Genomic DNA, 23,008 nt, shown 5'->3' with positions numbered 1-23,008 from the left:
TTGGAATACAATTTCCCAGGATTTGTTGAGATCTTAAAGGAACCACAGAGACAACGTCACTGTAAAGTCTCCAAGGCCCTACCTCCAGAAAAGGGAAACGAGTGGAAAAGCATGGCCAGTACACTCTTTAGAGATGAAACATCTGACTTACTATTATTAATTGAGGATGGCCCCAGTCCAGATTGGAATATGCTGCCGGCTGACATAGACCTGCAAAGTTTTGCCCGAGATCAACAAAACAATGCTGCCCTCAGGAATGTCCTGTCTAGTGTCATAGAAGTTAATTGTGTCATAAAAACTGCCTACCCACCTGAGGGCACTCCATATTTTGTCCTTAATGCTGATCTACTATATGGAGTCAAAGTGGAGCAAGGGAAGAAGATTGAGCAGTTGTTCATGCCCAGGGTACATATACCACTAGTGTTGTGAGCCGCTCATACCAATCTTTGGGAGGTCATCTCAGAAAAGAGAAAACACTAGAACGTATTCTGCTCTGATTCTTTTGGCCAGGAATCCTGGCTTAAGTAAAAACATTCTGCCAAGAGTGTCCCAAGTGCCAGAAGACCAGCCCAAGGCCTCATTTAAGAGCACCACTAGTGCCAATGCCTATTGTTGGGGTACCATTTGACTGCATTGCAATGGATCTCGTGGGTCCTCTAGAGAAATCAAAACCGGATAACCAATGTCTTAGAAATCTTGGATTACACAACGCGTTATCCAGAAGAGATACCCTTATGAAATATCAAAACATGTCAGGGTTCGGCCTAGGAACGGCCGTTACTCACCCTGGCACCGGCTTCCTCTGACTTCTCATGTGGTCATATGTCAGGCGCGGTGGTGGGTGATGTGCTGAGAATTTTACCTTAGGTGCTCTTGGACTTCTATGTGCGGCTCTGTCTTGGTTTCTGAGGTTGCCGTCATGGGCGCCGCTATGATAGTCTTTCTCAACTGACTGTTCCTTCAACCAATGGTAGCATAGTCTCGGTCAGCTGATATTGATCTCCTATGAACTGTTGCCTTTGGGTATATAACTGGGCTCTGGATACCGGGAAGTTGCCTGTGCAATGTTGTCACTACTGGTGTATGCTTGTCATTCCATTCCAGGTTCCTGTTCCTTGCACTCAAGTTATTTCCAAATATCATCTTGGTACCACTCTCTGGTGTGTCTGGATTTGCACATTGTGTACTCAGTACACACCAACCGAGAACAACTAGTGTACTGAACCACTCTCCGGTGCATCTGGATTCACACATCGTGTACTCAGTACACACCAACCGAGTACAACTACTGAACAACTCTCCAGTGCATCTGGATTTGCACACTGTGTACCCAGTACACACCAACCGAGACAATCACTCTCCAGTGCATCTGGATTCACACGTGGTATACTCAGTGCACATCCATCCTAGTACTATCTCTGATTCCATCTTCTGTACCAATGGTGCTCCAGTATCCGCACTCTGTGCAGTGAGCACTCTCCCAGTCAGCGAAATCGCCAACCTCTTCCAGTGCCATGAGAGTGTCCTACTCCTCTGTGGATATTCCCTCTTGTCTCCCATGGTACCACTGCAGGAAGCAATTCTCTTTGTGCCTACTCTGTACCTGTAGGTATAGAAACTGTACATAAAATTTCCTCAAAGTATTTCCAGTGGGCCATAGGGTATACTTTTCTCCATTCCCCACTCACATCGGATACCTGACCAAAGGACTGTGACCTGCTTGCCGGGAGCAGCTGAAACCCATATCCCATTTGGAGGGGGTCACTGGTGAACACCTCCCCGGCAGATTAGATTTCTCCCTCAACCCGGGACCACAGCTTTCAGCCCCTCCATTAGGGGATTCCGCAGAGTCAGGTGTTACAAAATGTCTACTATTGCCAAAGAATTAATGCTCCTCTTTTCTCACCTCAGATCCATAAAAACAATCCTTACAGATCAAAGGACCACATTCATGTTCCAAGTAATGGCAGAGCTATGTAAGATGTTAGGAATAGGGATGTGCACCGACCCCCGTGTTTTGGATCTGGATCTTCCCTGGTTTTGGATCTGGATTGATTTTGCCAAAACCTCACCTCCGTGTTTTGTTTTCAGGTTTTGCTTTTGGATCTGGATTTTTTTCTTTAAAAAAATCATAAAAACAGCTAAAATCACATAAATGGGCCGAAATAACATTTATTTCCAGTAATTTCCAATCAATTTTGATTACCTCACAATATTATTTGCTTCATCTAGTTAAGGCCAAAAGGTTGCATCCAGCTAGCTGGCTGACTAAGCTAAGTACACAGTGGGCGGCAATAACATGTGGCACTTCAGCTTCTTATTTCCAACATGGATAGTGTGTTATACAGTGTGGGTTGGATACACCAATAGTGCACTTACTGTGACAGCAGTGTCAGCAGAGTGGGGTTGCTGACTGTGTCCTCAGTACATGGAATGGCAGTGCTGCGGTGCTGGCAGTGTCCTCAGTGAAGGGTACCGGTGATGTCGGCAGTGCGGGGGTGCCAGCGGTGTCTTCAGTGCATGTGTGCTGACAGTGTCGGTAGTGCAGGGGTGCTGGCGGTGTCCTCAGTACATGGAAGTGCTGTGGTGCTGGCAGTGTCCGCAGAGTGGGGGTGCCAGCGGTGTCCTCAGTGCATGTGTGCTGACAGTGTCGGTAGTGCAGGGGTGCTGGTGGTGTCCTCAGTATGGGTGTGTCAGCAGTGTAGGGGTCGCTGACTGTGTCCTCAGTATGTTGGGCTGTAGTGCAGGGGTGCCGGCAGTGTCAGCAGCAGTGGTGTCGGCAGCAGGGGATGCTGCCAGTGGGGGTGCCGGAGGTGTCGGCAACAGGGGGTGCTGGCAGTGTCAGGCGGTGAGGGATGGCGGGCTCCATCTTCTTCTTTAGTGTTAATTATCAATGGGCTTAACGCTGATTGCCTGAGAGCTATGAGAGACGGCTCTCTCAGCCAATCAGCGTTAAGCCCGCTCGATACAAAACCTTGTGACCCGACAGCAGGGTCGCGAGGTTTTGCTCGGGTGAAGGATCCAGGGTAGGCAGGAAGATCCGAAATTCATCTCTAGTTAGGAATAGTACGTCTGCATACCTCAGTTTACTACCCACAGATGGATGGGTTGGTGGAAAGGTTTAATAAAACTCAAGTCTATGATCCGCTGAGCTGTCCTAGATGGTAAATGGGAATGGGATGAAGTACTTCCTTGCCTCATGTTTGCTATACATGAAGTACTCTAGTTCTCAATCGGCTTCAGCCCTGTTAAAGCTTCTTTTTGAAAGACAGCCTAGAGGCATTGTGGACCTTTTAAAAGAATGCTGGGAACAGCAGAAGGTGGAGGAACCAAATGTCATGGAATTTGTTAGAACACTACAGTATATGAATGACTATATAAAATATGTCCTATTGTACGAGAAAATCTTAGAGGCTCAAAGTCGGAAGAAACAAGTCTATGATGTTTCTGCGCAAGTTCAGGTATGTTTTGTCCAGGGTACAAAGTTTGTTTACCGACACAAGAGAGCAATTTGTTTGGTAATTGTCAAGGATCCTATGAAGTAAATTACCATGCCAGGTAGCGAGGAAGAAGTCGTATGGAGCAGATATACCAAATTAACTTGCACAAACCCTGGCAAGAAGGGACATTGATTCCTGTGCCCCTGGCTTGGTCACTTGGTTCTCCCACTGTCCCTTTGTGGGATTCGTTGTCTGTGGGGCAGCGGAAAAGAGTAGAACCCGGTGTCCACAAGAAAAGGATAGTAGTTCCTCTGCCGAAACACCACTTTCATGGAGTATGAAGAAGACACGCCTGGAAAGGTGTTTCGGAAGGCTGAATCACCTTGGCTGTTGCGAATGGAAAAGTGCTCTTCCCCAAGCTTGGCAAAGTGAATTGCCAACATTCTGGTGGGATAAACTCCCTCCAAGGGAGAGGAAAACAAGACCGGCACATTCTGCAGCTTCAGTAGAAGTTTGGAATTCCGGGTTTTCTGGGCTGCACCGCTCAAAGTGGAGATATGGAACTCTGGGTTTTCCAGGTTGCCCAGAGCCAGCAGAAAACCAGCAGCAGAGGAAGAGTTTTTAAAACTCTCATACACCTAGTGCTCTGGGCACTGATGTTGAATAGTAGCCAGCAAGTAGGTCCAACTGACTGTAGTGCCAGGGACCAAGGGCTGTTTTGGGAGAGCATGGCCATTTGTGGCTGCAGGCCACTGCAGTGGATTGATTGCTAATGCACGAGGAGTGCTGGGACATTTTATGTTTTTTTACTTATTTTCTGTATTCACCTGTGTTTCCAGGCTTAAGCTTGAGCAGGGGCGTAGAGGGCCACGCGGGCCCCGGTAAAGATGGGGCATGGCCTAATTGCAGCAGGCGTGGCCACACTCCCTTGAAAAAAAAGTTGAGTTTTGCAGCGCCACGTGTCGGGGAGGGGGCGCTGTGAGCTCCTCAGCCCGACGCAAAGCCAGTGGGGGGCGCAATCAGTGTGATTGCTCCCCCCTTCAGGCATAGGAGATTGCTGTGGCTGCTGCTTAGCAGCCGCAAGCAATCTCCCACTGCAGCCCAGCACACGCTGTGTGCTGGGCTGCTGCAGAGGGAGAGAGGGAGGAAGCCCGGGCCCGAGTAAACTGTACCCGCTCCCCCCCCCCCCTCTCGGCGCCCCTGAGCTTGAGTATGCTGTTCTCAGCACCTGCTGCCAGTAAAAAGACAGTGTATTCACAGGAAATTTGCCTACAAAGATGTTTTTTGGGGGACCTTTTAGTATTATAATATTTCTTAATTATTATCCTTTTAATTATATGGCACCACAAAGGTTCCGCAGCGCCTTACACACAACTCTTTTTCTTGTGTGCTCATTTATTAGAAGTACAAAACCATGCAGGACAAGGACATGGTTTTTAAACATAGCTGCATAACACAAGCAGCAGGGCATCAGCAACCAAGTGTTACGTGCCATATGGGGAGTTAGGAGTAAACGATAGTATAAGTAGGGTGAGGAGAAGCACGTGAGGGACGAGTGCCTGATTCAGCATGGATCGCTATTGCAATCACGTACGAAATAATGTGCGATTATTAGCCGAATTGCAACTGCGTTTAGAACACGCCCACCCATACATAGTGCTTGCAAGTGTATACTCAATTGCTTATGCAATTACAGCAGAATAGCGATCGCAATTGCAACACAGAACGATCGCAATTGATTGCAGCTCCTGTATAGCTAAGGATCTAAACTAGTCTTCTCACAGTATTCAATGTATCTGTTGTAATGATTGTTTGTTGTGCACACATAATTAAAGCTAATTGTACTTTGTGATTAGGCTAGTTTACTAATATAGGCTAATGACCTACATGAAAAGATTAGTTGTACAAAGGCCTTTCCCCCCCTTACATTCTGTTGTGTGCACATTTGTAAAAAAAAGTGTATGTGTGTGTATATGTATGCATGTGTGTGTGTGTGTATGTGTATATATATATATATATATATATATATGTATATATATATATGTGTGTGTGTGTGTATATGTATGTATATATTTATATATATATATATATATATATATATATATGATTCCAGATGCGGACCGCGCTCAATCTCCTCAAAGTAGAAAATGCCCAGGTGCCTTCCTCTAAGCATAAATAGGTAGAAATCACAGGCGGCACTCCAGATCTTCTACAGAATTCAATTGTATTTAGGTCATGTCATTCCAACCACCAACGTTTCAGAGTGTATTACACATTTTTTCAAGGTAACCTGTTACCTTGAAAAAAAGAGTGTAATACACTATGAACCGTTGGTGGTCGGAGTGACATGACCTAAATACAATTGAATTCTGTAAAAGACCTGGAGTGCCGCCTGTGATTTCTACATATACATACATATATATATTGGGATGTACCTTAGCGGGGTAAGCAGTAGGTTTTGATGGGGGTGTTAGGGTTAGGCACCCCTAGGGGGGGTTAGGCACCACTGGGGCGTTAGAGTCAGGCACAAAGGGGTGAGGGTTAGGATTAGGAACGAAGGGGGGGAGACTTAGGTTTAGGCACGAACGGGGAGAGTTCGGGTTAGGCTACAAGAAGGGAGGGTTAGGGGGAGAAGGGGAGAAGGTAAATATATGTACCTGACCCCGATCGGGATGTCGCTGTCTGTATTTTGACAGGAGGCATCCCGACAGCCGGCATTACATACAGATTCCTCAAATACATACACATATATATATATATATATATATATATATAATATTTATTTTTATTTATTTTTTTATATTTCTCCCATAGGCTCTGCACTCACTATAATAACTAATAATATAATAATAAATTAATGGTGTTTTAGTTCATGAATTGATCAATGCATTTAAGCTTGCAAATCTCCCAGTATGGCCCACAGTCCCCATACACTAGTATGGGGACAGAGTTCAAGCTGTGAAAATACAATATTTTCAGAGTTTGACTGCTGGAACATTCACCATCTTCAGACGGCAGTTGTTCCCACTACCCTCTCCTTCCCTATGAGGAGGAGTCCTGAGTTGTGAAGAGAGATCCCTTTGGATCCCTCCGTCCCTGTCGGGCTCCTTCCGCTGGACGCTAGGACTTTTGTGCACCTGTGTGACCTGTAGGTCATGGATGCACACTAGTTTCACTGCTCTGAAAGAAGCAGTGAAAATACTGAGGGACACAGCTGATTTTCGGATCGGCTGTCTCCTTGCCGTAGCAATGATAAATTGCTCTGGCGCTCACGTTGAGTAGGATTGTTAATTATCGGGGTCCTAGAAGAGGTGTCAAAAAAATTATAACCGGAAAATCAGTGCTGAAAAAAAGCACTAAAGCAGAAGAATAAACTATGCGTTCAGGAATGTCACTCCAAAAAACACCCCTTCCGTGTCAGACAGCACCTCAAAAAATCACAATATGGAATTTACCATCATGAAATACTGTCACATTTGTGTTAAAAGAAATTAAAACATGTTGTATTGCACATCACATACAGTAATCATAAATAAAAGCAAGGTGACATAGTACCAGAAACAATCTTTTCAGAAAGGCACAGTGTTAGGCATTATGGGTGATAATGCTACCCCAAAGCAGTTTCACCTTCCCTGCAGAATGACAGGTTCCCTTCAGGTGGCAGATCCTGGCAGCTCCCACAGATCACCAATGCGTTTCAGCCAACAGCCTTTGCCAAGGCTGTTGTAGATTCCATATTGTGATTTTTTTAGGTGCTGTCTGACACTGAAGGGGTGTTTTTTGGAGTGTGTGGAAACAAAGAAATGACCTATATATATTTTGGAGGAAGCCTCAGGAAATTGTTTCCATTGGAGGAAATCTGATTGTTGCGAAGAAGAAAAAACAACTGTTTTAACTATTCTATATACCTCAGAGGAGGAGCGCTTATTCTATAATTTATCTGCATAGTATGGTGTGATGGGTGTAGGTCACAAAGATTTCTTTAAGCTGCACCTAATTCTATTTGGATCACGGGAGAAAATACATTTTCTTTATAGAAAGTGAGGATGCCACTAAGGAAGTGCAACAGGATGAGGGGGATATTTATGTAGCTGACACTGATAATGTTCATGATGAGGATATTGTTTGTGTGTTTGGCATTAATGGAAGCAGTTCTTGCCTGTGATAAGAAGGAGATGCTGTCTGTGTCAAAAAAATGTTGGGACATTTTTGCCATTCAGCAACTGCATGTAGAAGATTGAAGTGGCTACAAGAACAGTTTAATTTCCCATGCCACCAACTGAAGCAAGAGGTAATAACTCTTTTATGTTTCAGGAAATGGAGGAACATCATCAAGCCATCCAAACTTATACAATAAGCCCTGACATAGGGAGAGGAGGGGAATGTACCTTAGTCCAGCATAGTAGAGAATACTTGAGCCAGGTGATTCCCCTAATTAGACTTTTGAAAAAGTAGCTCAAGAAACTGAAGGAGCAGATGAAACAAAAAGGGTTTTGCAAAGTTTGTTGGACTTGTAGATCAAGTCCTTTTATTCGCTTTGCTAAGATCCAAGGGTTATCAATATCTTGAAATTGGATCACTACATTTTGGCGACCATGCTTGATCCTAGGTTTAAGTTGTATGTCATGTCTTTTTTCCAACTGACACACATCTCAAGAGATGCAAAGAGCTCCTTGTGAGTAAGTTATAGTGGCACGTGACACGACAACATCTCCTTCAGTTTCTCCAGCAACTGCTTCTGCCAGGAAAAAACTGAGCTTTCTTAAGAAACCCACTGGTGATGCAGATGAGTCAACAAACATTTTGACATCTGGGCATATCTAAAAGAGTTGCCCAAAAGTTGATACACCTCTATTGTAATGCAATCTGATACAGTTACCATCTATAGAATAGTGGAGGATTATTTTAATGACCGTGTACAAATAGACATGTCAGACATTCCTTTTGACTACTGGAAAGAAAAAAGGCAATTTGGAGGCCTTGTACAAACTCTCTTTGCTGCCCACCCTCCAGTGTGTACTCTGAAAGAGTTTCAGCCCAGCCGGGAACTTGTCAGTGATCAGCGTAAGAAATTTGAAAAAGATGATGTTCATCAAAATGAACTATAAATTCCACGAGGAAGACTTTTACTACCAAAAATATCAAAGTACATAGACTTCTGTAATGGTGGATTCCAGTGGGGATGAGTTAATAATGTGTGAAGATAACACAGATGAGGCTGCGGAGGATAACAATGAAGACATATTGCCACTGTAGAGAAGAATTAATTGACGGCACTGTTAGCTGCCTTAAGCCAATCATTAACAACATTTTTAGCTGCCTTAAACCCATTTCTAACTTGTTTTGTGTGGACCCAAACAAACCAACCACTTCAGCCACAAAAGTGGAAGTCCCTGTTGCTGAAGTGATTGGTTTGTTAAACTGTGCAAGTCCTGTTTTAATATACAACATAAGGTGGGTGAGAGAGCCCAAGGACAATTCCATCTTGCAAATCTTTTCATTGCATTATGCGCTGTTTGGGGTATAGATGACTGTCTTTTATCATAATGACAAACATTTTTTTTTATAATTTATTAAACTGCCATCCTGTCTGCCCCTGCTTTGTGGCAACGTTTCCTAGATGTCCTATATTCTTTGAGCGCTACTCTAATGCACAGCAGTTTCAATCACTTACTTCAGCCAGCCAGCTCGCTGCAGCCTTTGGCCTATATTGGTGAAAAGTGAAAACAATATTGTGAGCTTTGAGGTGGCCAAAATTGACTGGAAATTACTGGAAATTAGTGTTGAGATTAATGAGATGTGTGCTGTATTTGTTTTGGTTGTGGATCCTGATTCATCTTTGTGTTTTGGTTTCTGTTTTGCAAAACCACCCTCGTGTTTTGGTTTTGGGTCTGTATTTTTTAATTTTTTTTTTTACAAAAAAATAAAAACAGCTAAAATGACATCATGTTGAGCTGTTGGCATACAATCCAAAACCCAAGTTTGGTTTTTAAATCCAAATTACAAACCGTGGGAAGATCGGAACCGGGACTCGATTCGACTCTGTACCCCAAAGTGATTTCGAACTCTGTTCGACTCGTAACCCCTAAATTCGGTTGTTGTCAGTTCTCTGAGAATTGGACCAGCACAACTATATTAATAATACTGTAGGAACAAAAACCGGCTCTAATTATGTGAATTTCGCTTTTTTTATCATTTTTAAAGACAATATAGATCCAAAACCAAAGCACGACGATGAATTAGAACCAATACTAAAACACTGGGGTAAGCATACAACTCTAGTTATAATGACATTAAAAAGAAAAAAAAAAGGCATGAACTGCTTGAAATAAAAATATCAGAACAATAACAGACATTTTAAAAATAAAGTTGTTATAATGCAAAACCTCATACATGTACCGTAATTTTTAAATTTGCGCAAAATAACCAGTAAAGAAGCGGGCACCATCTTCTAATACTAGCACTAGTAATCATAAGTCCAGTATAGAATTTAAAGAAGAAGTGAACAGTAAACTTAGGGACAAGTAACTACTTGAAAATTACAAAGACAGAAGTTCCTTGACAGTCAAACACCCATTACAGCACAAAATGGATGTCAAACAGTGGAGCACAACTTGTTATTGAGAATGACTGTGTAGTTTTCATTGCTTCGGGATTCTATTGGATGACCTAGGACTAATAAAATGGGCCTTCAGGCGGATCAATACAAAGATGTGTATGCCAATTCTCCACCACTTGCAGATAAAAAGACAAATCTGGTTTCTCTATTATGCAAAAAGATACATAACTCAGAAAACTCTTTGTATTTTTCAGATATTGTTGTGGAGAAATTCTGAAATAAGAGAATCCTGTTATCTTTGATCAAAGGATTTTGAGATCTACGATAGGCCGTCAGATTTTTTTTCTTTTGTACCGTAATCTAAAAATTTAGCAATGACCACCTCTCTCTCTGGACCTAACCTATGTGCCATACTTGCCAACTCTCCCGGATTGTCTGGAGGCTCCCTGAAATAGTAGTAATCTCCCTGTCTCCTTGAAGAGTCCAGCAATCTCCCTGATTGCACCTTACCCCATTATGAATCTGCTATATTAATAAAAACATATATATATATTCAAATGGAATCATTAGTATAATTTCCCTGCATTGGTTATAAGGCACAATGATCCCTATGACTACATACATTTTGTGAGAAATATCAGTGTGTTTTCATAAACAACTAGCTCTTACTAACTGCTTTGGGGCTCATTTACATTTGGATGTAAGTCAGTTATATGACACGCCTCTCAGATGTAGCAGTACACGCCCACTTCACCGCCACACTCATAGGTGTTGCTTTCACAATCTCCCTGAAATGCTTTTTCAAAAGTAGGCAATTAGTGCCCTTTCATTCTGCATCATATCAGTGTTATCACCTTTTATCTTGGAGTTGTTGAAATGCTCTAGATTGAGAATCAATACCAGTTTGGCAGCTGTGAGCTGATCTTCAGTATTACTCATTCTGGTTTCTTAAGCTGGCCACACACTAGACCAACTTACATCCAACCAGCCAACTTGTTGAGTTGTTGGAATGAAAATCTGGTAAGGTACGGGAGTAAATGATGATCAGCAATTTGCTCCCAAATGCCAGAAATGAACAAAAACTGTCATTTGAACAAATTGTTTAGATCAAACATTTAACAAACTTGTCTGACGACCATTTTCATCTGTTTTCTGGCATTTAGGAGCAAGTTGCTGATCATCATTTACTCCCGTACCTTACCAGATTTTCATTCCAACCAATCAACAAGTTGGCTGGTTGGATGTAAGTTGGTCTAGTGTGTGGCCAGCTTTAGGCTATAAAATGAGATGCATTGGAATCTATATAATTCAGGGCTACTTCTAAACACTTTTAAAGATCCTCAAAATGCTTCTCCCAGAGGTGTCATATCATCAGAAAACTCTTTGGCTGCCAGGGGAGGAGGAGGGTTTTTTTTGACGTTTCAGGTATCCATCAGTATCCAATTAAATTGGTGAGGCATGATTAACAGTACGTTGCAAGTAAAATCAAAATATTAGGAATTAGCCACCAGGTGGCAGACTAAACCGGAAAATAAATATTATTTGACACTGAAAAAAAGAACAAAGAGCAAAGTTGAGTTAGCGTACCTTTCACCTACTCTAATAACTGTATGATTGTGCGCTGGCAAAATTCTAGGCAAGGAGAATGTCAGTTCAATGCACAATGTGTTACACCTAGCGCGCAGTACAGAATAGTGTGTAAATACAATGTCACATTCCAGATAAAGGGAATAGCGGTAACTCCACTGCTGGGAGCTCGGCTATTAATAGAAAAATAGTCTGATATCGGCAGTAGTACATTTATGTTTGTGAAAACAAGTAAAACCAAGGACAAAATATGCAAACCTAACTCTAAGCTCTTTCAGGGGTATGGTCTCCAACGAAGAAGGGTCACAATCCAGGTAAAAAAAGAATCCTAATTATAAGCACTGATATAGTCACTAATAAAGAGGACTGTCCAAGGAGTTTATTAAATAAGTTCAGAGGGAACTATGGGCCAGGGGAGGACAGAAAGAAAGGAAAAAAGTGTGTGTGGGGGAAGGACTATGCCACGGGATCGGTATGAATGACCGCCGGACCTATGTCCGATGGTTCAAATCCTGACAGTAGGAAACCGGCATCCCGGAAAATCCCAAAGGTAAGTATTTTAACTATTGCTAACCCTCTTCCCCCCCCTCTAACTCTAACCCTCCTTTAGGGGTGCCTAATAGTAACCCCCCTTCCCCGCACCCTAAACCTAAGACTCGGGGGGGGGGGTTCCTAAACTCCCTCCCGGGTGTGCCTAATGCTAACGCCCCCTTCCCCTACCCTAACCCTGCCAGGGGGGTTCCTAACCCTAAGTCACCCCCGTGAGCCCTGAACCCCACACCGCGGCTGTCCTCACCCAGCGCCCGGCTTACCTTCGTTTGGTATGCCGGGCGTCTGGCTCCGAAAGTAAGGTCTAATGACAGGCGTCGGGATTTCGACACCTGTCATTAGTATCCTGCCGTGTTTTGACAATCAAAAAGCCGGCGGTCGGCATTTCAACTGCATAGCCTATGCCACAGCCAACCTCTGCCACAGAGTTATCAAGTAGTGGTATCAGCAAAAAGCTGTAGATCTGAAGTAGAACACAGCTACTGACAAGGATGCTGGTCAAACAGGTAACAAGTCCCAGTAAGATACGGGGACACAACAAGGGTAGGCAGTGTGCATCACCAGACACTCCAGTAGGGTATAACCACTATTATAAGTTATGAAAGAGAAACAATAAAGGGTGAAGGGGGTGGAAAAAGCAGGGCAAAGATTGTGGATTGGGTGGAAACACTAGAAAAAGTAAATGGGGGCAGTAAAGTAAAAGAGCAAACAAGGGAGAGACACCTTACGGTCTTCACATCATCAGAATTTGAGGGTCCAGTATATACACAAATGCAGGGGGGTTTCCAGTTGCCCGAAAACTCCCTAGCTAGCAGCTCAAATCATGACCACAACAGCAGTACTACATGAAACAATATTATTTCACTGCAGCCACAACATGCAGTATAAAGGACAGAACAGTGCTGTTGAGCAAGCACAATGGCAGCACATTTTCCTACCAAGTCTGTGCTGTGTGTGGATCTGGGCATTTAATCAGCACACCAGACTATAGAGACCAGAGAGCAATTGCTAGCAAGGCATCTTATCTGGTGTTTTAATTATAAAGTGTCAGGTTGCAAAAACCCAATACTTCTGTTCGTGTTTATGCCTGATATTTAAAAGAGTAGTGCTTTTAATAGCAAGACACGGCTGGTAAAAGCAATGCCCTTTTAAATATCGAGCTTAAACACACACAGAAGTGTTGGGTTTTACAACCCGACACTTCGTAAATATACCCTTAGGTGGGAGAAATCATGCTTAAAAATCTCAGTTCTGTATCCTACTGGTTATATTATGCATGTATATTTATTATGGGATGTTTATCCTTTTCCCGCCCTTTTGTATTATTTATATGAGATGAATATGTTTGATAGAGAAAGTTTGTTTTTTAGACATTCTCCCCTACTGCTAGTGGTGTATCTATAATGGATGCAGTGTGAGCGGGGCACACGGGCCCTCGAGTCCAGGGGGGCCCCGCACCACACACCCTGCACCCATATTTTTTTAAACTTGCCTGTCTGTGGTCCCGCATCGGGTGTCAGCGCTGCTCAGAGCACCGGAAAAATGGCCGCCACTGCCATGTTTCCGGTGTTCTGCGCATGCGCAATAGACTCCGGGCACACTCTAATGCCAGGAGTCTACTAAAGCTCCAGTGGCTGGCCAGCCACGTCAGTTGGCTGCCAGCCACCAGGGAGAGAGGAGGGGGCCTCGCACGGGGAGTGCACACGGGCCCCCTCCGCTCTTAAGACGCCCCTGCCTATAGCCTATACTATAGACCAGGGATGGGGAACCTCCTGCCCGGGGGCCGTATAAGGCCCTCAGAATCATTTTGTCTGGCCCTCTGAGCTTTTTCCTGCTATCCTCATCTGGCTAGCAGAATGTCTAGAATGGGGCCCTGCAGCCAGAATCTATGCAGCAGTGCCACCTGGAGCATCCTTTGAATGCTTCAGACGGTCACACAGCTGCCCTCAGGATACTCCTGGCTTTGCTGTAATCATCAGCAATTGTGGCGCTGCCCCCTTGTGACATCACACAGGGGGGTGCCCTGCACCAGGCCCGTGAATAATGTTATATATATCATATATAGTAGGGGTTCCCCACCCCTACTATAGACCATCTATAACAATCAACTCAAGCTTGTTAAGAGCTGAATATGCCCTCTCATGAACTGACATTTGCTCTAAAATCAAGCATCTGGAAATCCACCTCTAGAAATCCTGTATTTGCCCCTGCAATAACAAGAGAGTGGAGAGCAATCAGAGTGCATGTCCCACTATAGGTTATGTAGCAGAAAGGGATGGGACAGGTGCTCTGACAGCCGCAGCCACAACCAATCCCGTGACAGACCGACCACCGATTGCACCACACTCTGAAGTTGAAGCCAACGCTGGGCATCCAAGGCAATCTGTTGTCTTTGAGTCTCTCCTACAATGCCTCGCTGTTCTAGTCATGGGAACAGAGACTGTCCAAAAAGCAAGGCTCCACATTAATACCACTGAGGCATCGGTAACAGTTGCTAAACTGAGCAAGGTCCTATTGTCTTGGTCTATTGACACAATGATTTCATAGGCACCAAAAGCTATATAATGCTTCTGGATACCCAAAATATAGCTTATTATTGCCATTTTTATATTACTAAACTGATTCTGCATAGTCACAGGAAAATGGCTTGTTGGGGATTTCTCTATGTCTCCTACTAGAGTAGGGCAAATCTCATCATAATAATGACATTTTTAAAACTACTGTATCCCTTTCTTCCAGCTCCTCTTGACCTGCATGGACAGTTCAGAAAACATAGGATATTCTCCAAAAATGTCTTTGGTATAACAAACCTAAAGCTTCTAAAACAGACAAGTGGTGGTGTCACCCATAGCAATCATTCAGATTATAGCTATCATTTCTCTAATACAGAGGTTCTCAAGCTCGGTCCTCAGGACCCCACACAGGTCACGTTTTCCAGGTCACCCAGCAGGTGCACAGGTGTGTTCATTACTCACTGAGACATTTGAAAAGATCCACAGGTGGAGCTAATTGTTTCACTTGTGATTCTGTGAGGAGACATGGAAAACATTCACAGTTTGGGACCCTGAGGACCGAGTTTGAGAACCTGTGCTCTAATGCATCCTAGAAAATGATAGACACAATCTTTGCTGTTATAAGCAACACTACCAATTTTCAGTTGTAGAAGTTTTAGTAAATCTAACCCCCAGAACGAACCTCATTGAGGACCTGATTCAGCAAGGAACCCAAGGGAGAGAACGCACGCACTCGGCCACTGCGTGTATATGCTAATCAATGCATACGCACGGCAACCGCAGCATAAGATGCAGATGCCCAGAACTACACAATGCCATCCATCTCCCTTTACTCAATGTTCAATCAATATGCAGGATAGCGCAAACATCGGTAACATCAAGAACCATCGGACCCAGACGCACAATAGAGGATGACCTGCGCATGCTTATGCTGCTGCACTGCATTAATTATGCATGCCCCTATAACGGCGTCCCAACGTACAGGCATGCCTGCGTTCGCCCAAGCACCCCCTGTCACCACCCACAAATGGCACTTCCTGTCAATATCGGAAGGGTCTGCATACATACTGAGTGTAGTCTGCATACCCTTACCTGACCGCACTGGCTAGTTTGCGCACGTGTAGTGCGATGCATATGCTTGCGCAGTGCAAAAATATCGGTCGAGTGCGTGCGTTCTCTCCCTTGCGTTTCTTGCTGAATCAGGCCCTGAGTTACAACAATCTTAGCATCATGGCAGAATTAATTTGCCAAATGTGGGCTTTTACAGTAAAGTAGCACAGCTGCGTTGCCTTCAGAATTTAATTTACTATACTGGTAGATGGACAAATACCTCCTTGCAGCAGGTATTTCCCCAAGTGCTGAACTAATTACTACTAATTACCTGGTCCCAGGCTTTTGGAGGGACTCGGCAGGGGGCCCGGGTCTGACACTGCCCCCCCCCTTTCTCCCTCCCTCTTACCTGTCAGCAGCCCAGCACATGCTGCTGTGTGCTGGGCTGCAGTGGGAGACAGCTCACTGCTGCAGCTGAACAGCAGCAGCAGTCTCCTCTCCTCTGCCTGTGGGGGGGAGCGATCACACTGATTGTGCCCCCCCTCGTTTTGCGCCAGACTGAAGGGCTCAGGGCTCCCTCCTCCCCAGCATGAAGCTCCACTACGCGGTGCTGCAAATAGGATTTAAAAAAAAAAATTATACGGGGCATGGCCACACCACCTGTGATTAGGCCACACCCCCTCAATAGTTCTGGGGCCCTGGCCGGCTGTCTATGGCCTGGCATAAGGCTATCCTTAAACATTATACCTTTTTGAAAGAAACCCTTGACTTTGGAGAGACTAAAGCAGGTTTAGTGCAATGCCTGGAGCAATTACTTTCAGATATTCGCAATGGCATGTACGCTAAATATGTTTTTAAATATGTACCATCAGGAATATTTATCTCCTTATCCTTTACCTCTCCGCTAATCATTCCTGTCTGAAATAGTCCTCTCATAGGGTGGATATCTTTCATTGTATCTGGGGATGCATTCCCATTAAACACTTTTGAATATCAGATCTGGAGAATCACATCCTGATTTTTAGATTTATTTCTTACCCCTGATTGGGCCACCTTTGGCATTCTTCCATAAGACAATAGAGCCGACAAGCTGACCCTGGCCAAGTTAATACATTTACCCAAATACTGGTCATGATGTTTTGAACTATCAATAAATATTTTTTGCATAAACTTGTGTGATGATTTGACTACGAAAAGTTAATTATAGTTATAGATGTGTGTTAGCAAACTGGACAAGAAAACCATACACCAAGGTCACCTTAGACAAAGTCTGAAAACCAGAAACAAATATCAAGGGGATGTATATGTGCCACGCATGGCACAAGGAGTGCACCCGTGAGCCGATGCACGCACTGCAATTGCACCAGCGACTCCATAGGAATGGTGCCATAGCGTACTTTAGCTTATGTTACTGTGGTTAATCGCATGACACGATGCGTGCACACACTTGTAGCGCAATTGGCACAGAATTGCACGTTTATTTACCTTTCTTTAGTCATCATGATGTAGCAGTAGAATGTATTTTGACACACAAACTCACCTCTCAGTTGCTAGGCAATTATTTGGCCAGTTTTGACACCAGTTTTCCTCAGCTACTAAAAACTTACGCTTAGTAAATATGGAGTTTCCATACTTGTAATATTAATAACATAGATGGTAAACCAGTGTTCGATTGTATTCTAAAGTGTGTTTTTTTTTCTGAGGTTTCCCAACAGTTTGAACTTTAGAAAGTCAACAGATTGTAAAAACTCTGGAAAACTGCCCTAAAATGCAACAACCATTTAATAAATATTCCCCCAAAGATCAATTCTCTGGACAAAGTTGTGGAACTAAGAATCTACCTTCTCCCTCAAAAACTTTTTCATATTCATCTGCTTTATTTTTACATGCCTACTTTGTATTGCAGTGTAAACCAGTGAAGTCAGTTTATATGTGAGCACTATATTCTAGACTTGGTCCTTGAGGCACCCTAACAGTCCAGGTTTTAAGGATATCCATGCTTGACCACATGTGACTTTATTAGTACCTCAGTCAATTTGATTTAACCACCTGTGCTCAACCATGGATCTCTCTAAAACCTGAACTGTTGGGGTGCCTTAAGGAAAGTGTTTGGGAACCTCTGTTCTAGACACAAATACCAATGTTTTTTGTAGTAAACAAATTAAACTATATTTATTAGGTTAACATTCTTAGGGGTAAATTTACTAAGAATCAAGTTAGCTTTCTCTGGAGAGTTTTGCCATGTTTGCAACTCGTAAATTTACTAACGTCAAACTCAGGAGAGAATTCTCATTAGCTACAAGACAACTCGGGAATCAACAGCCAGGCGGCTCACAGCCAATCAGCTGCCACTTATTCTAGAGCGGCCTCTGATTGGCTGGCAGCCTGGAAAATGACGGAACACATGAGGTCTCCATCATTTACTGGAGAAGAGAAGTATGTGGAAACACATACAGTACATCTCTTCACTGTCCAAATGGTCTGCGTTATTTCGGTATGTTATGGCCGGGGCTCTACTGGAGAAGAGGACCGACATGGGCCAGGAGCTAGGTAAGTTTTTTTAGGGATAACCAGAGATTTCAAATGGAGATGAGGCTGATCATCAGGGCCAAGGTAAGTATGTATGTGTATATGTGTATATAGTGTGTGTAATAAATATACATTCTATGATGTGTGTACTGTCTTTTTTTTTTTTTTTTACTGTTTTTTACAGTGAGGTGCCGGCCGCCTGCTGGCACTTGTAGTTCCACAAGTGCCATAGGGCAGGCAAGCTGGTACCTGTAGTCCCACTGTAAAAAAAACAATAGTACACATTAAATATTATCACTATTAACCCTGTACCCACTGGCCAAGGGTGCAGGGAAGAGCCCAGGGGCTTTGGTCCAGACCTGGGCTGCTCAGGATAGGGGGACCCCTTTATTGGGGGGTCTTCACCTCCCCTGGGATCCCCAGCCTGGGCTGTCTAGTTTGGGGTATTAATGCTTTGAAAGGGGTGACCCGGTGAAAGGGTCTCCGGGCAGTGGCATTACATTCCGGCTAGTCTGAGTCCGGTGCTGGTTTTACAAATAAGGGGATTCCCATGCCATGTTTCTCTGTTGTTTTTTTTAAACCAGGATCAGCTCACAGAGCCCAGTGTTGGTTCATAAAATACGAGGTACCCCTACAAATTTTGTCTGCCAAATTTTCAGAACCAGGACTGGCTTAGGAGCCTGGGGCTGGTTATGCTTTTGGGGGGGAACCCAATATCATTTTTTTTTTTCTACTTTTAAAAAAAAAAAAAATGTACACACAATCACACATGCAGCCTGGACGTATCTCACTGATCTATGCAGGCTGTATGTTCTGGTATGTTTGGCTGCAGTCAGACACAGGGAACTCGCCAGAGAAAATTTGATATCATTCACCATCGAAAAATTTTATTCACCCAAACTCGATTCTAATTAAATTTCCGAGTTTAAGTTTTCCAAACTCTCCCGAATACTGGCAGAGCTTACAGTGATATTATGCTTATTCATTGTGATCGCAATGCTATACGCAGCACTACATAAGGATGCCCACCTTACCTTACACATCCATAATGTTTAGCAAGGCTGCAAAACCATTGGTACAATCGAGTACCATCACAGCCTCACACACACTTGCACAAGCCCTGACCTTACTCAGTGTGCATGGAAGTTAGCAATTTCTATTAGGCCTCAGATTGCATAGGCCACCGCGGTGGATAATTTATGCATGCCCCTGCAACACCGTTGAAACGCACTGGCACACCTGCACCCGACCATCCACTCCCCCCCACCCCCATCACCAACGCAGTCCCGATCGCAGTGGCTAGTTCGCACACTGCAATGCATACGCAGAATGCAACAATCGCCCAATTGCATGCATAATCGGAGTTTCGTAGGGTAGTGAATTAGGCCCACAATTCTTAGTAAATTTACTCCTTATAATGGAGGTAAAGTTGAGAGTGGTGTTCACTCTAGAGACTCCAATTCTTTTTTCAGTTTTGTCTTACAGACAATGAGTTAAATCATATCCTGTCCTGTTCTCCCTGCTCCTCCTCTCAGCATCCTGATATGCTTGCACTACAGTAAATCTGTATAACATCTATCTGGTTTTAGAATCCTTTACAACAAACTACTTGTTCTTTCTCAAGGCTGCAAACATCAAACCTAAGGTGAGTAAGTCCCACTCCCTATTAACAAGCTGATAGACTGCACAGTGCTGTGTAGTGAGGCAGCAACTAGCACTTATTCAGAGAGTCTGCATTCTGTTAAAATAATATAAGCAACTGTGACATGTTTGCAAAGACTGTATCTTCCCAACAGTAACACTAAGTACTATAGTATATCTATCTATCTATCTATCTATCTATCTATATATATATATATATATATATATATATATATATTGATCTATGATATTATAAAAATAGTTTTAAGTACATTTTTGTCTATTTTTAAAGAGTAACAACAGATAACTATGTTAGACCCTTAGGTCCTTTTATAATTTTAAGATAGTTCATAGGAAACAACTTTATTTTCATATGTATGTTTTAACAGCTATAGAGCAGTTTTCGTTTGAAGCCAGAATCAATAATCTATAAGCTTAAATATACTTTTGTGTGCCTTTAGTATGAATAATAAGAGTATAAACTTAATTCAGGCACAATCATATATATCTAAACTATGGATAGATGCAAGTGTAATGACATCAGCAATATTGATTGAGGCTAATTTTAAAGTGTGGAATCATATGTAGTAACATCAGTAGCTAAAATGTTTGTTTTTTAAAAAATGTTACATAAACTGTCATACAAAGTGTTTTCAAACTAAGTTATCCGGTATCAGAAACACATGTACTTAAATATAGCATTGAGGAATTTGAATTAAATTAAACAACTGATATATAATTAAAACAATTTACAAGATAGTTATAAACATTCCAATAAGTAACAATTTCCCAGCATTTTAAAAACAAGTACTTTAATCATAGAAACTGCTCAATCCACATATAAACAAGGATAGATTAGTTTCTTTAATTATTATTTTATTTTTATTTTTTTGAGGGGGGGATTAACTTCTTTGTTCTGCACCCTTTTAACATATAAATGAAGTTTCCTGATAGAGAGCAATTTCATGTTTCGATCTTTCATCCGATTTATTGTTTTGTAAAGTGAAACTGACTGTTGTTATTTGGCTAATATTATATAGCGCTGCTAAAATATCCCAATTTGAGCCATATGGAAACTAATATATACACAATGTAGATAAACTATCCAAAGTTAAGTCTATTTACAATATAATATATAAACGTAGAAAATATAAGATTATATTGGACGTAAGTGTGTATCATATTTATTACAAATGAAAACATATATTCATTTAATGGTAGCTCCCTATGAGTGGTGTAGTAGCATTTCATCATATTTCGTTGGCAATATCCAGCCAAGCAAATGGCAATTTAAAACGTATATTTTATGCTGTAGACAGCAAACATAAGATATTTATTTGAACAAGATTTGTTACATTATTTTGAGGTTAAGCTGCATGAAGACTTGGCTGTCCCTTTGCATTGTTTCAGGGCATCTCTGGATAATGTCTTCTCCATGGAAGTAGGGAGAGACATCCCCCATGGTAACAGGGAGAGACAGAGAGAGGACAGATGTAGAGGGGCCAGAAAAAGATGAAAAGAAAAGTTTTTTAAATAAATTACCATAGTTTCGAGACCATGAAGAGGCTGCAACTAAGAATTAGAATATGTCCTCCTTATTAAGATATCACATGGCAGGCAACATAAAAACAAGAAGAAATAAAATATAAGCTGTAAGGCTGAAACTTTAAAAATACTCTTATGTCAGTAGACAGAATGTTTTCAAAACAAGTAGTGAATGGTTAGCAGTTCAGCAATAGAACATGAGACACACACCGAGGCTCAGAATGTAATCACTCATTTAACCCTACTAATTAAAAGCGGTATACCTTTAATATTGCTAAGTAGTTTATACATCCAAAAGATGGACAATGTATCAAAGTGGCACAGTATAATAACAATCTATTATGATGGCTACTTACAGGGGTGTATCTATAATTGTTGCAGGGTGTGCGGTGTACATAAGCCTACACCACACACCCTGCACCCATACTATTTTATACTTCCCTCTCTGAAGCCCACACCGGCCAGAGTAGCGCTACACAAAATGCAGTGCCCATTTTCCAGGTGTTTTGCGCATGCGCAGTTGGGAAATCGCTGGGAAAATGACGCAGTAGACTCCAGGCACAGACTGCTGCTGTCAGGGAGTGAGGAGGGGACCCCGGACAGGGAATGCACATGGGCCCCCTCCTCTCTGAATACACCCCTGGCTGCTTATCTATAATTGTCATCTTCGAGTGTTTTGTGTCTCACGGAGCTAATAAGCTTTTAAAAGCTTGTCTTGTACTGTATTTGGGAAAGGTGGTAGAAATGGATGATCATAAAACATAAAACAGTATGACAGTTATGCAGTTGTGTGGTGTCATCATCTCTGATTAAAAGTAATATTTTTGTAGCCATATCTAGTACTATTGTCATTCTAGCAAACGTCACCTGGTTGATGTCTGATGTGAAATTGGGGATGGGTACGGGATGCCGGTGCTCGGGATCCCGCTGGTAAAAATCCTGATGCCGGCATCCCGACAGGGTTAGGATACTGACACATGTCGGTAGGTATCCAAATCTTCCCCCTCTCCCTAGCCTGACCCTCCCTCCCCTGAACCTAACCCCCCCTAGTACCTAAACCTAACCTCCCATTCCCCGCACCCTAAACCTAGCCCTCCCCCTATTGCCTAACCTAACCCTTCCAGTAGTGCCTAACTCTAACCTCTAACCCTCACACTAACCCTTCCCCCTACCCTGCTACTTAGTAAGAGTATTATAATAGTCTAATGCTGGGCATACATTGTCAGATAAAATATCTGTCAGATATCGTGGCCATGCACTATCGGCCCGATCGGATGTTTATCAACTGATCGGGCCGATAATTGGACCATATATGCCCAGCTTTAGTGATGGTAAGAATTTTTTGAATATTCTAGAATCACCCATGCAGCAATGTGGAGATGTTGAGAGTGACCTCTCAAACGTCAATATTGGCATTTAAAGCAGATACATTTGTGATTGAAAAGTAATTATTATTAGATATTTATTATCTCAGTTCTCCACAAACCATCAATCCCTAAGATGATGCAGATTCAATACATTTCTAAAGTTATCATTTTGGTTACTTTATCATCTGAGAGTGCTCTATCCTTTCTTTCTTACTATGTTTATCAGGG

At 42.7% G+C, this 23,008-nt stretch overlaps 1 protein-coding gene across 2 annotated transcripts in view; it reads left to right on the top strand.

Moving 5' to 3' along the window:
- The window catches only part of LOC148542997 (gap junction alpha-4 protein-like), a 54,497-nt gene that overhangs the window by 13,284 nt on the left and 18,205 nt on the right, over positions 1–23,008 (top strand). The window contains exon 1 of one of the 2 annotated variants that reach the window (XM_088462658.1): positions 19,791–19,872. The exons of the other annotated variant lie outside the window; for it this stretch is intronic. The gene's annotated coding sequence lies outside the window, so the exon portion shown is untranslated. Of the gene's footprint in view, positions 1–19,790; positions 19,873–23,008 lie in introns of those variants that run through there. 2 annotated transcript variants of the gene reach the window in all.

This window comes from Taudactylus pleione, unplaced genomic scaffold (assembly GCF_031769625.1).
Source record: "Taudactylus pleione unplaced genomic scaffold, aTauple2 ptg000007l, whole genome shotgun sequence".
Classification (NCBI taxonomy): domain Eukaryota; kingdom Metazoa; phylum Chordata; class Amphibia; order Anura; family Myobatrachidae; genus Taudactylus; species Taudactylus pleione.
This window is presented reverse-complemented; position numbering and strand designations above follow the sequence as displayed.